The following is a 15,356-nucleotide window of genomic DNA, read 5'->3' on the forward strand; positions in this document are numbered from 1 at the left end:
TCTTGTGCTGAATATCCAATAGCCATAACCGCTGCCATAGTACAACTTCTGCGCTCAAAACGGGACGAGCCCACTGAGTCATGCTGCCAGCATAGGCAAAAGTGTCGGTTCGCAGGGCTCCCTTATGTTCAGGATGTCTACATTCGACTGAAAAAAATACGGCAACATGCGGGTATGACTTTGGCTATCTTAGCTTGGGATAGCTTGACCGTATCGAAGCATCGCGCTCTATTAAGCACAGACGACGTATTGTGCTACGCGTCAGAGGCGTGGTTTACCAGATTCCCGTGCCATGCGTTCGTAATTTTGTTGGACAATTATGCAAAAAAAGAAGTAAGGCGTGCAGACGAGACACAAGAGTAGAGATGTCGACAACACAAACGCCGTCAAACCGGCAGGTGCGTAAACGAGCGCGTAAGGGAGAGCCCTATTAGCGTTAATAACACCACACTAAGCCATTTGGGCATACATTGCCGTAATTGCGCCTACGTGCCTCTCTTTGAACGTGCTCAAGTTCTGGCGAGACATCATGTAGCTCGCGCGGGAAATACTAGTAGCTGATTTCATCTGATAAGTGGACACGTTGGGCATGATTTTCCCTTCGGTGACACTGAAAACTAGTGAAGTCAGGTATGGGAACCATATATATATATATATATATATATATAATGTACTATAGCCATAATTAGCCATAATTAGCGCTGGAAGGTAGGGCACTGTGTGTCGTCGCTGTTAGTCGTTGTCTTTCGCCCTGTATGTGGTTTTAAATTTAATTGAGCGAGCACTCCGGAACACTTTGTACGCACGGTGTGAGAATCACAATTATTACGATTGCGTTAAGGGCCCCGTGCAGCAGAATATTCGGCGTCGGCGTCCCACGCCGGCGCTTGGCGTCTTCCCGTGGCGCAGAAGCGTTATTGAACAAATTGAATTTCTCAATGCAAAGTGCGTCAGGAAAATCGTGAATTTCGACTTGCAGAACCCACAGACACGGTAGCGTCGAATTTTAAGTTGAACATACGAGAAAATACGTTTCGCGGAAACTCCAACACAAACCCCTTTTACAGGGTTTCTACCAATCATAGAACGAGCCGTTCCGCTCGTTTCCTTGCAACAGCATACAGATGGCGCTCGGTTTCACTCATTCGCTGCAGCGGCGCGTCGAGGCTCAGGAGGAGAAAAAAGAATGAACCTGAAAGCACGCATTCTTGCGCAGCCTTCACCCCTTGCGTTTTCAGTTTAACATTACGATTACATAAGCTGCAGTGGCCAGCAAGAGCGAGAAGCAGTCGGGCATATTTGAATGCTTTCGCGTTCCCCTCCCAAAAGCCAAGCTTATGCGTCCTCCATAATTTTACACTGAGTGATTAACATCAAGATAATGAATCTGTTATGACAACAGTTGCGAAGGTTGTTGAACTCGGTTTTCGCAGGTGTAATTTTAACACCAGGAATCGGGCCAGAAGTGCTAGTATCTGAAGATGAAATTTGTAAGGGAGAAAGTCAATCAAGAGCAGGGCATAAAGTGTTCATACCTGACTTTTTTCACATTTTGATGCATCTGTCGTGCTGATAGTATCTACGGCTACGCAGAATGCATATTCCTGTAGCAACCTATATAAAGAAATGTAGGAGAGGTGCTTTGAAATGTATGGACACTTATCACATATTATTCCTAGCGAATATCGGGCACTGCTAATATGTGGTGTATATGCGTATATTGAAATAATCAACCAGAGGCGTTACAGCGTAAAGTCATTTCAAGCTTTTCTTTTCCATTTCTCTGACCAGACCTCCAGAATAGGTAAACATTTATTTGGGTACCACCGCCACTTCACTTCTCTATCACGTGGTGTCAGGAAAACCGCTAAAGCTCGTCATCTAATATAACGCGTACACACTCATGATGCATGATCACACCGAACAAAAGAAATATTATTTTTTTTGTCTACGTTTTTGACCATCAGCCTTCACCAATTGGCCAAATGTGGTCGGTCTGCGCCCGCCTCACCCGCCTGTCACGTGATGATAGAAAACCACGAAAAAATGTGTTACTCTGGCAAAAAATCGTTGTTATTTCTTCCAGCATTGTCAGAGACGGTGCCGTTTCGAAGTGAATAGAAGGTGGCGGCCGGCCAATCACTCTGGCGCTGACTAGTCAGAGCTGCCGGGGAGAATGGATCTGTTTGCATAGGATACATTTTTTTCTGTGGCACTTTAACGTTGTCGAGCCCTATCAGCACACGACATGGCCCTGGCAATTTTTTTCCCTCACGAACTGTTTTAGCTGTTATTTTCCCCCATCCGTTCCATGCCACCGGATTTCGTACCATACGCCGAGAGCTCAGCAGGAGGAAGCGGGCTAATCTCCGACGCTGGCACCATCATCCTAATCGGTGTAACAAGCATGTGACGCTCCCTCGGGCACCATTTTTGTTGGCCCGCCATGCTTGGTGGCTTACCAGGCTCGGTAGGCAACATTGGTCACTGCACCGCAATAAACACGGACGAGCACAGCTGCTCGGCGGCGTTTATTGTGGTGCAGTGACCAATGTTGCCTACCGACACTGGCGATGAGGCTGGCGACGAGTACCCATGGATCGTCTAACGCCACCGTGAGCGGCGAAACACCGCACCGTGTTGTTGCCGCCAGGCCGCTGTACGGAAGGCTCGAGCCGTTCGAGGGAGATGGGTCCGCCTGGCCAACTTACGAGGAACAAGTCCACGTGTACTTCCGGGCAAGCGACGCACCCGAGGACAAATAGCGGGGCATTTTCTTGGCCAGCTGCGGGACCCACGTCTTCAGTCTCCTGCTTGACCTTCTCAAGTCCGCCACGCCACATGTTAAGACGCTGGGTGAGCTGCTCGCCATGCTGCGCTCGCATTTCAACCCAGCGCCGTCCACACTAATGGAGCGTTTCCGCTTCAACAACCGGAGCCGCCGGGAGGGAGAGACCCTCGGAGAGTACGTTGCTGCGCTACCATGGTTAGCGAGTGCCTGCGCCATCGGAGACTAGCTGGACTCGCTTCTCCGGTCCCGTTTCGTCTGCGGCATCAACAACACCGCCATGCAGACGCGACTCCTGGAGTTTCCCAACCCCTCACTGCACGACGCCGTGAAGGCAGCGCTGGCAATGGAAGCTGCCGGCAAGGACGCCGGCGATATTGCCCGTTCGACTGGCTCACCGTCGGCTGAAGCGGCGGTCAACAAGTTGGCGACAAAGAGCAGTACCTGTGGCCGCTGTGGTGGTGCCCACTCCTCCTCACAGTGCCAGTTTTCTCAAGCACAATGCTTCACGTACGGGAAAACAGGGCACCTGGCACGTGTATGTCGAAGGGGGAGGACGAACAGCAAACAGCAGCAGCAGCTGCCTAGTTCAAGCCCAGGTACCGTACAAGCCCTCGGCCAGGATAGCCTTTGCAAGGACACGCGGCGGGGACGTGCGGCAGCAGGCCCGGCAGCGGCCAGACTCCACGTCGTGGCCGAGGACCCGCCGATTTTCGACATGTGGCACACAGGCTTTGTACTGTCGTCTGTACCGCCGTACATGCTGACCGTCGAAATCTGCAGGCACCCCATTTCCATGGAGGTGGACACAGGGGCAAGCGTGTCTGTCATGGCCGGAAAACGGTTCAAGCGTACCTTCCCCGGCGTGTCCGTCGAGGCTTCGGGCCTGATGCTACGCAGCTACTCCGGGCAGCTCCCCCAGGTCCAGGGTCAGGTACAGGTCAGCATTCGCTTTGGCGACAGGGAGGCAACCCTTCCCCTCTACTTAACAAAGGGGTGGTCGCCGACGCTGCTGCGCCGAAACGGAATTCACGCGCTGGATGTTCGTGTGCCAGAGTACAAAGAAACCAGCCTGCATGCGGTGAAAAACATCCCCAGCCTCCTGACCAAGTTCAAGTCCCTGTTCCAGCCAGGGGTGGGCACATTCGCTGGCGCGACGGCTGGCATCTATGTACCTTAGGGAGCCCGGCCACGTTTTTTCAAACCTCGCCAACTGCCATTCACCTTGAAGGACGGGGTCACCCAGGAGCTGCAACGGTTCCAGCGAGGGGGCATCCTGGTGCCCGTAAGGATGTCTGAATGGGCCACTCCCATCGTACCAGTCCGGAAGCGAGACGGCAGTGTCAGTATCTGCGAGGATTTCAAGATTACCATCAACCCCATCGCTACCGCCGAGAAGTACCCGTTGCCCCGGATTGAAGATCTTTGGTCAGCATTGCCCGGCGGACAGAAGTTCAACAAGCTCGACCTCAGGGATGATTACCAGCAGCTGGTGCTGCAGAGTGCCTCCGGGAAGTATGTCACAATATTGACAACTTCGGGGCTCTTGGAGTACACGCGCTTACCTTTTGGCGTGGTCTCAGCCCCAGCCATATTTTAGAGGGAGATGGGTAACCTCTTCAGGGGCACGAGGCATGTGGTGGTGTACTTGGGCGGCATCGTGGTTACTGGCAGCGACGACGGGGACCACCTCCAGAACCTGCACAACGTCCTGGCACGGCTGCATGGCGGCCGTCTCAAGCTCAAACTGGAAAAGCGCGTTTTCCTAGCCCCCAGTGTTATGTACTTGGGAGATGTTCCCAGGCTAGCCTAGCCCCGGCTCCCCGCAAAGTTGATGCTGTGCTCCAGGTGCCTAAGCCCCAGAACAAGAAGGAGCTTCAGAGCTACCTCAGCCTCATCAATTTCAACAGGAGTTTCCTGCCGAACCTGTCAGAGCATCTACAGGAGATGCTCTACAGCAGCTACAGGAGAGGCTGACCATCTTCTGCTTCGAGATGGTCAGCAATGGGTCTGGAGTAATGAGCAGGACCGTGCCTTCCAGCGCAGCAAGGAGCTAATCACCAAAGCTCCAGTGCTGCTGCACTTAGATCCTACCAAGCCTGTCATCCTGACTGTAGATGTGTCCCCGTATGGCATAGCAGCCGTCCTGGCGCACCGGGACAAAGATGGACAGGAACGCACTGTGTCGTTTGCTTCTCGCCGGATTCATGCTGCACGGCAACGTTACAGCCAGCTGGACACGGAAGGTTTGACCCTCATGTTCCATGTCTAACACTTCCACCAGTACCTGTGGGGCCGGAAGTTCAAGGCGGTCACGGACCACAAGCCGCTCTTGTGGCTGCTGGGGCCTAACAAGGCAGTTCCTGTGCAGGCAACACATGGAGTGGTACGCTGGGCCTTGAGGCCGGCAGCTTACAGTTACCACCTCGTTTACCATGCTGGAAAGGACCTGGGACCTGCTGATGCCCTGAGCCGCCTGCCCCTGCCCTAGTTCCCTGATGCTGTTCCAGAACCTGCTGAAGTGTTCATGCTGGAGTACGTGTACCCGGAGGTGCTCTCCAGATCTGCGGTATCGCAAGCGACGAGCCGGGACCCAGTCCCGTCTCCGGTGGTCAAGGCGGTATCCCGTGGAGAGGAATTGGTGCAGCAAGCGTATAGCGACAAGGACGCTGAGCTGATCTTGCAGCAGGGCTCCCTACTGTGGGGTTCCAGAGTGGCGATCCCACAAAGTCTCCGATCCAGGGTCCTGCAGTTGCGGCACGCTGGTCATGCTGGCGTGGAAAAGACCAAGATGATGGCCCGGTCCCATATTTGGTGGCCTGGCCTGAACCAGGACATTGATCACATGGTGCAGAGCTGCCACAGCTGCTAGGAGCATCAGCGGGCCTCACGTCATGTAGAAATCACCCCCTGGCCACTCCTATCGAGACCCTGGTCCCGCCTACATGTGAATATCGGGGGACCCTTCAAGGGCCATTACATCCTAGGAGTGGTGGACGCCTTTTCAAAGTGGGTGGAGGTTCTACATGTCACCACTCTATGAGCAGGCGTGACAATTGCAGCGCTACAACAGGTCTTCGCCGCCCAGGGGTTGCCGGACGTCATCGTGTGCGACAATGGTCTTGCTTTCACCAGCACAGAGTACCCGGCCTGGCTGCCGAAGAACGGAATCGGCCGGATGATGGTTCGGCCATACCGCGCTGCTTCAAATGATGCAGCCGAGCGGGTGGTGCAAACCATCAAGGAAACGCTCAAGACGAGCCAAACTGGCGACTTTCAGACGCAGATTGCCCGGATAGTGTTTCAGTACCGGATCACGCCCCACGATGTCACTGGCCGTGCCTCCTGTGAGCTCCTGCTGGGCCGGATGGTCAAGACACCCTTGGACGTCTTGCATCTGGACTTCCGACCCACTGTGCTCCTGAAGCCTCTGAAGCAGAAGCTGGCCGCTGACAGAGGGTGCCGTCCCGGGCCTCTGCCGGAGTCGGGAGCTCCAGTTTTCGCCAGGAACTTCCGTCCTGGCCCACCCTGCGCCTAATCATTGCACGTCCGCATGCCAAACGAGGCCACATGGCAGAGACACGCCGGCCATGTTAGGCCTCGCCTCGAGACCTGGCCAGCACCTTCGGCAGCCACTTCCGAGTTCTAGCACGCAGGAGGACTAGCGGTAGCACCAGTCGCTTCCAGTGGAGCACCGCCCACCTCAGAAGGGGCAAGCGTTGTCACTACGGACCCTCCGAATGGAGCGAGGCTGGCTCAGGCAGCACCTGGCGTCGCCACACCTGGCCCGTCAGCACCAGTGCCCAGGCGGAGTACTCGATGGTGGAGGCCACCGGACTGTTACTCGCCTGGGTACCAGGCACCATCGGCCCGGCTAGGGCCGAGGCAGAGCCTCGCACTTTGAACTTGGACGTTTGTTGTTGACAAACAAGCTGGGGGTAAGGGGGTGTAACAAGCATGTTACGCCCCCTCGGGCATAATCTTCGTTGGCCCACCCGGCTTGCTGGCTTGCCAGGCTTGGTAGGCAACATTGGTCACTGCACCGCAATAACCTGGTTATCTACTTCCACTCCGCTAGCCCGGACTCACCGTAATCCTCTCCACTTTTGCATGCTCCTCGCTTTTTGTCAGCCAATTAGATGGGAAAGATCTGCCGATTAAGCCGATCCTATTCGCTTTGGAAGCAGAGAAAAGTGACCTCCTTTAAGAGGAAAGCGTCTCATTGGCCTTTTCAGACAACCCTGCGAGTCACGTGCTGATGCTCGCGTCAGCGGTTCCTTAAATTTTATGCCGGGAAATTAGAATAATCTTGCGTTCTACAACCTCAGGTGTTGCACAATAAACACCAGACGTGTGTGACGTATTGCCCAATGAACCTAAAGTAATAACGCTGGCGGCGCAGTAAAAATGGTTTTTAACTTCTGATGGGTGCTTGGTACATTTTTAGGAATCTTCTGACAGTTAGCAAACAAGATCTGCAGAAGAGAGATGACAACAGTTCTTCCTAGTGCAGCGTGGTATTGGCGACAAATGTTAATTCACAGCAGAGCTGCAGCCTCCCGTTGCAAAATAACAAGAGGAAGTAATTTATACGCTGCTGCATCAGAGAATAATACACAGTTGCGTTATAAAATTGGGCGCAAGAATATTCATACAAACAAAGAAAGAACGCCTTTCAACGTTCCTCAACGTCTTTCTCTTTTAAACATCACCATGCCAGTGCCAATAATCTCCTATACAACCGCCACAAAACTATGGCAACTGTGTACCTACATGTCTTGTGCGAAGAGTTCTGCGAAGCTCCATTTGTACGTAACACACAACAACAAAAGCCCCAAAAACATTATTCTACCTTACTTAGACTTCCCATACGAAGCGTGTACTTGTTTTTAAACTCACGTACGCATCAGAGGACATGATGACAAATAAGTTAACCATTGTATGACAAAGACCATAGTGTTTATTGATGCATTTGCCCTTCCCCTTATGTAATACCCCGAAATGGGTTCTTAAGAGACAGTAAATGATGAAGATATACCTACGGCAATTTCGCAACTAGTACTCCTAAACGACATCTTTGGTTAAGCGCTGAGGTACTTGCTCAAAGGAGGCCTATCGTCCCATCGGAAAATTCGCAGCAAAGAATGTAAAGGCCCATCTCTCAATTCTTAAGCGTGGAGACACCATACAAAGCCTTCCTTGCAAGTCTGAAAAGCACTTTGAAATTTTAACAAGCACCCTTAGTCTTAAGGAAACGTTTCCACGGTATGGCTAGATAGCTTCTTTTACAAGTGCCGAAATTTTGGTGCAACTGCGTAGTTGCAAAGCTCAAGAGCCACTGGTAAATGGACGGGTCTACCTCCCCACTATGATGCAGTGTGTGACATTCAGTGTCCCTTAACTCTGTGTGACATCGAGAAAACAAAAACATGTGAGAGCTGCGCCAAGTACGCGGGGCGCCCATTATAGTTGGAAGCCGCTTGGTAGGAGTGAACGCCTGTGCCTTACTTTGCGTCGCGCGTTTATGGTCCACAGTGGCACATTTGCGGGCAGCTCTCGACCAGAGCTAGAGTTTTAACGAAGTCAGCGGTTTGCTAGCTGATTCCGTGGTCAAGGAACTTTTACACTCAGAAGTGGGATAATCCCAACAAGCCCGTCAAGATGAGCCAGTATGAAGAAAATCCTTAGAACAGACGTCTTGCTGCGCAATCACCCGCTGCTAAACAGGTAACGAGCACTACCGAGCTTCAACGGGACAGCAGGTAACGAAATGATCATGGCGCAGCAGAGCAGCTCCAAGAAAAAGTCGCCCAGCTTTCATCACTCCAGGAGAAGATACGGGAGCTCGGCGGCTCTACTTCTGCTCCCTTAACACCATCATTCCAGCTGGATGCAGGCCCGAGCAACGCCATCTTGGGACAGCTCACGGAGGCCTTCTCCGCAATGATCCGCATGATGGAGAGGATGAATGCGCCATCGACTGCGACAACTGTTCACGAGAGACCGGACCTCTCTACCGCAATCCCAAACTTTACTGACGACAGCGCCCAAACCAGTGCCGAAGATTGGCTGGAAACATTCTCGAACGTTGCCGACCGTACCCAAATGGTCTCAACATAAACAACTAACTGCTGTTCACCTCAAGCTGCAGGCCCCAGATAAGGATTGGCTGATTTCGTCTGCAACAAGGTGTTATTTATGGCAAGATTTTGAAGCTGCATTTGAAGCAGGTTTCGTGACTGAGGAAAAGCCTTCCGGACTCATGGAGGAGAATAGCCGAACGACTTCAGAGTTGTGACGAGGATGTCAGGAAGTACGTCCGAGAAAAGTAAAAAAATGTTTGCCAGGGTGAACCTAACTCTACAGGATACAATGGTTGCGATTATCAAATTTCTCTGGCCGACTGACACGAGTTTCACACTACAAAAAAAGAAGCTATAAGAGTGTGGATGAGTGACTTCAAGCTACCAGAACACATGAAAACTTCATAGAAAGCCGCCAAAAACAATTTCCAATGGCACAACTGTTCGACAGCCAAAGCCGATGGAGTAGCGGTCATCAGCCTTGTCCTGTGTCAACATACGTAGACGATGCAGTACTCAACAGTACCGTGCAAGAAGGAAGGTGCCGCGCTGATGGGGTACGTTGCTACAACTGGCAACAAACCGGCCACCTGTCGAGTCAGTGTCCTGAGCCACGACACCCACTTCGTTGCACGAAATGTAACCGCGATGGGTAGAACGCGAAATCGTGTCCGCATCAGGGCTGCTCAGGTAATGTGACTAACACTGTATGCACTACGTCTTCAAAAAAGGTGCAGGAAAGCATGTGTATTGACGGCGAAGGGATGACCGCCCTTCTCGATAAGGGCTCCGATGTGAGCTTGATAAAGTTGACGTGTGCTGTGCAGCTGTACAAGGAGCTTATGGCGCCTCCCGAAGCGGCCATAAGAGGAATCGGTGGAAAGCAGCCATCCCTTGGCGAATTAGATTTAAAGGTGCGCGTTGATGATGTTGAACTTTCTGCCATCTACTTGTATATAGTCAGCGACGACACCTTTGTTGGACCGGACGTCATCATTGGCACTGACGTGATCACTACCAGGCCCCGTTTTTCTCAGAAACCGAGGGGCCTCCAAGACATTGTGGAGACGGGCCCGCAAGCGGCGGGCTGCATGCCTGCAGCCTCGCTGCCACCTCCAGCTGGACCCCCTTCCCTGATAGCAGGCATCTCCCCTCCGCCTCGAGTCCTGCGTCTTAGGACCCCGGCAGTGTACAGTAGCCTGAGTCATACAGAGAGTAAAATTGTGTTTCAAAGAGAAAGGTTGTCTGCCTGTTTGCTCCCCCAAGTTCACAAGGCGCCCTGCTTGCGTGGTAGCCATTTGGGGTGAGTTTACGCCTGTGCCTTACTTTGCATCGTGCATTTCTGGTCCACAGTGGCACATTCGCGGGCCTTTGTCGACCAGAGCTAGTTCTTTAACCTAGTGTGCGGCTAGCTAGCCGAGTCTGCGGTCCAGAACTTTTACACAGTTGTCACTCCGTTGACCCAGAGATGGACGGCCACATCTAAATTTATCAAGTGTCTCGGCACGCTTGCTTGTCCAAGAGAAATCCCCAAGGGTGTTCTATGGGGCTTCGCGAAGGACATATCAGTGGCGTAGTGGTTTAAGTATCATACTACTGTGCTCGTGGTCCTCTGATCAAATCTGGCAAGCGGAAACTTTCCTATGGATTTATTATTTTTGTAATAAAGCAATAAATTATATAAAATACAAAGTGACGACAATGTGTAAAGCGAAAAAGAGAATGTTTCTACAAATCAACATACGCAGTCATTCCCACGCTAGCTAAACCGCCTTGCTTGCAACTCACGTGTGCCCTAACATTACACTGCTGTCAATTATTGTCTATGGTCACAACAGCCGTTCTGCACCAATGCGGAGAAGCTGATGCAGCATTTTCCTACCGCCTCAACAAGAGAGCATACTAGAGTTCCACCATTCGTGACTTCTTCAACAAACTGCAGCATGAAGAGGCACATCGGTGGGTGAGTCCTTAAGAACCATGGCCCTGAGATGAGCACATATTGCCACCGCATCAAAACTGGCGGCTCATTTATCTTTACTTGAACTGGCCAAATTGTGCTCTTGCTGGAATCGAACACAGGAGCCTCATCGCTCTTGAAGGTCAATGTGATGTCACTCCATGCCATGTTTGTATGCTTTCATACACTACGGTACAAACTACCATCGGTGATGCCAGAAAAAGCGCCTGATACTAGAGGCCCTGAAGACAGCTAGTGTAAGTTAGTGTGGAGAGGTCTGCGAATTTGTTTTAAGAGTTCAAGCAACTGCTTTCAAGTTAAGCATCAAAAAGACACTCCCAGAAATCAGTGTCTCTTGGACTCTTTTCGGCGTCACATGAGTCACAGGCGACACTGGGCTCGCTTAGGGCATTCAAAGATAGTCAGAGGTATTTATGGAAGGCTTCACAGTATACGTGCACCCTTAACGCTTCTTTCTTGCTCTTCCACAGCTGTCTCAGGAAGTAGGTAGTGTATGGCACAACTTTGTCTCCAAACAGGGCATTGATCAAAGTTAGAAGTCCTCGAACTTGCGCCCATTTCAGTCCTGCAGTGGCAATGTATTAAGCAAAACCAGGAAAGCTTGTGCTTTTGTTGTTGCCTGATAAGGTAGGGTTTCCTGTGCGAGTTTTCCAAAATACTTAACGAAGTGATCTCATGCAGCTTCACTCCCACTTCCTTCAGGATCATGCATCTGTGCACTTCCTTCATCATTGCTGCCCATTTCATCTGTTTCTTGAACAGGATCATTCTCAGAGCTCAACTCAAAAGCAAAATTGAGTTTACTGCCACTGAAGCTTGTTGCACTATCATCACAAAGAACATCTCTTTCCCTTGCAGCTTGACTAGTTTACTCTTCTTACACATAACTGGCAATTGCACTCGTATTCGCACCAGCACCTAGTCCTGCAAGGCTTGAGCTGTTTTGTCTTGAATCATCACTGTGGTCTTGAGTACAAATGCCACAAGTGGCATCCATGGGAAGGCCGTGCAGGTTGGCTAGCGTGTTCTGAAACAACATGGAGCAAATGAAAAATGGAATATCATCACATTGACATCATTTGAAACTCAAGTGTTGTATCTGGAAATGCTGCTTGCAGTGAAACTTTGAGGAATGTTGTCACACGCTAAACTGTGCAAGTTAAAGCTTCTGTGTTGCACTATGAATAACATGCGAAGTCGGCTGCGTCCAATTTTTTTTAAATTTTTACTTTTATTTGATTCTGAAAACGGGCATCTTTTAGCTGCGTATTAAAAGGAATGACATAAGTCTACAGCTCCAGGATGTCCCGTGATTAATGGTGAATAGCTTGTGCACCTTCAGCGTACCGACTCAGCGCTTTCCGGCAACGTGAACAAAATAAATCCTGGGATTTTACGTGCAAAACCTAATATATGATTATGAGGCACGCCGCAGTGGGGGAGTAATGTGCACTTAAACTTAGGTACAAGATCATTTCTGCGTTCCACTTACATCGAAATGCGGCCGCCACGGCCGGGATCCAACCTCGAGCTCTGCAGTGAAACGTCATTGCCTACCATGCCGGTGCCGCGCTCTTGCCTGCTTCGCAGGCCAATAAATGGGCTTTAAATAATCGATGGCACCAGTGGCACAACACCGAAAATGTCACGTGAGCCACACGTAATTTTTGCGATATTCATGCCGGCTGTAAATACGGCGCTTGGTGTGTCATTTTCGCAACATATCGCATAGCTACGCTGCTTGTTAACCGCTCCTAATTTGGTGTTTGTGCCCCAATGAATTCTAATAAAGTTGAAGCTTCCAACGCATACATACGTACCTTAGTACTAGCGGTGGGAAGTTTGGTTCTTTCTGATGCGTACTTCCGAGTTTGCCTTGGGACTTGGCTGCTCCATCCAAGCTGCAGATAATGCCGGTAACATTTGGCATTATTTGCGACACTTACTACGCTAGTATATTTTGGTGTAGCTGTCGAACGTGCATCAGTCATGCAGCTTCTGGCTTGACGCGAAGATAGATGTTATTGTTTTCGAGGTTTCCCACGTCGAGGCAGGGTAAATGTATGAATGCCATGAGCGTTCCCTTTGGAACGGGGTAATGCGGTGCGCCACCAAGCTATCAAACTATCTGAATCCCTATTGCGAATTTCGTTTTTGTGCACCGCCGTTGTTTGTCATTTGCCTAATTTTCTTCCACCAATCTTCGAATTACCTCTTACTCATCTCTATTGCGGACATGTTCCCTTTCCCATTGCTCTCGCTGAACCCAAGCGCTTCAAGAGGAGAAAGGAAAGAACTGGCAAGCACCCTCGTATGCAGCAGATGAACAAAAGCTTTCAAAGAAATGTGGCCTTTATTCTTGATGTATATACGTTTGCTACTAATGGCATATATATGCTCATTGGAGTGAAAGTATTTTACTGGTATTCTACAAAAAATGGGATAAATCCTCGGTGATGCATGAATATGGATACAAAATATCACTAATAGTTTTTGCGTTATCTGTGCACGTTACACATCGGCAAATTTTCGTCATGTGCATCCTGATATGGCTCCTGTCCTTTAGGTTATCGTAACTCACTCTAGTGTAACTTACGATTCCACGCCCGCGCGTGTGTCAATTAAGCATTGACTACGTTAGGAAGTCACATGCACTATTAAAAAAGAACATCACATGAGAATTTTATTCGCAGCTGTACACTCCCACACAAGCCATAGACCCGTGCAGTAGCCTCCGGAAGTGCTGCAGGCTCTCTAATTTTTTGTGATCATGAGAGTCTATTTTTGCATCTGCCAATTCTGACAGTAATCATCATAAGACGATTCTCAATTTTTCTTCGAAACTTGTCGCAAAAAGATGTGCTGTTAAGAAAGATTAAAATTCTAGGAATGGCACGGTGTTTACACAATGCTATCAGGCATAAGCTACAAGCTATTGGCACATATGTATTGCTAAATTTTAGATTAGCAAAGCTTATCTGTACTTCTACAATGTAATGGAATGCTTGCCGATAATGGATGCCACTGAACGCATAATTGTTCTTGTCACTAAACCGTTCTTGGCATTGCTGTAATACTTGTCGTCCTCTAAGCTCACACATAATACGAGAAGCAGTAATGCGTTCATAAGGTACAAGCGTCTACAGCAAGTCGGCCAGACTACCTTGTGCTGCAGATCTTGTCATTGGACGGCTGACATCGCGTCTTCTTACGAAAACTGTGTGTGTAGTAAATCTTTCTCTACTTACATGGCAAAGTTTTTCTTTTGGTGCACCTATATTAGCTTAATTTTACCCGGCCGTTATGTTCTTAGCGAAGCTTTGAATCTCAGCACTGGTCATAATAGAATCAGTTCGGTTTCAATAGCATTTCTGGATTTGGGGCTGGTTTAAAAACCACTCAATTAGTTCTGCATGCGCAAATATTACCAAATATATTCCGTTATTTCTATTTCAAGCAGCGTGTTTCTTTTTTGTTGTTGTTGTTATTGCTTGCGCGAGCCCGCCGTTAGGCTCGCTTTTAGGGTGGTGGCATTACAGATGAAATAAGTTATATAGTCATCGTCCTTAAGTAAAGTGAGTGGAGAGACTACCCTGCGATATGCTGACAATTGTGCCTGCGCGCGTAGAGATATCTACGTTGTTGGCAAATAAATAAAACGGTGGCTGAGAGACAACTGCGAAGATAATGTTAAGGCTGGAATTCCATAACGCTAGGGCGTCAGCGTTCAAAACATAATCACCTTCCATACTGATTAACAAATTTACGTTACATTGCACTCACAAGGGTACCTATTTACCTTTCTTGGTAACCATCTTTCGCCGGCTATAACATGCTCAAAGTTATCACCTAGTACAAGACGTACCTTTCTTTATCAGAACTTTGTCAAATGCTATCGACGGTTCTATCAGCTGTGTATGTCGCCATGGAGCATTGTGTTATTATATTTCCTCCACGACGAGAAAAGCTGTATACATTCTAGACCTTACGCAAGCACCAACAATTACTCTGGAATGTTCAATGAGTCATGTATGAATAACCAGCGCCTATCATGCACAAATCAGATTTTGGCTGACCGACTAGTGTGGTCACCGCTATATTGCGCTGAGTGCTTATTGGATTGCTGACCTCAGGCTTTCCCAACAACGACTTAGTTTCGTGACTTCTGTTGTGCCACTGTGGTTGTTCACTGTCGCTATAATGTGACAAGATGCAGAAAACTTGCCTATTACACTTGTGATTGCGTGCCGTAGAGGACACTGTTGTTGGAATTTTGCTGTTAACAAGGTCACACGTGTGTACATTAGCCCGTCCTTATACATTCCCCTACATTAAGGGAGAAGCACGAACATGCTCATATTACAAGAGCATATCACGCGGCGACATAAATGTCCTAAACCTATTGTGTCCAAATAGGCAAAGGGTAGGCAGTAATACGCAAGGACCACAATGCAAATAAATAATGCTGTTAATAATAGAACTAAATATGTAGTAATTAGCAATA

This window comes from Dermacentor variabilis, chromosome 6 (genome assembly GCF_050947875.1).
Source record: "Dermacentor variabilis isolate Ectoservices chromosome 6, ASM5094787v1, whole genome shotgun sequence".
NCBI lineage: Eukaryota > Metazoa > Arthropoda > Arachnida > Ixodida > Ixodidae > Dermacentor > Dermacentor variabilis.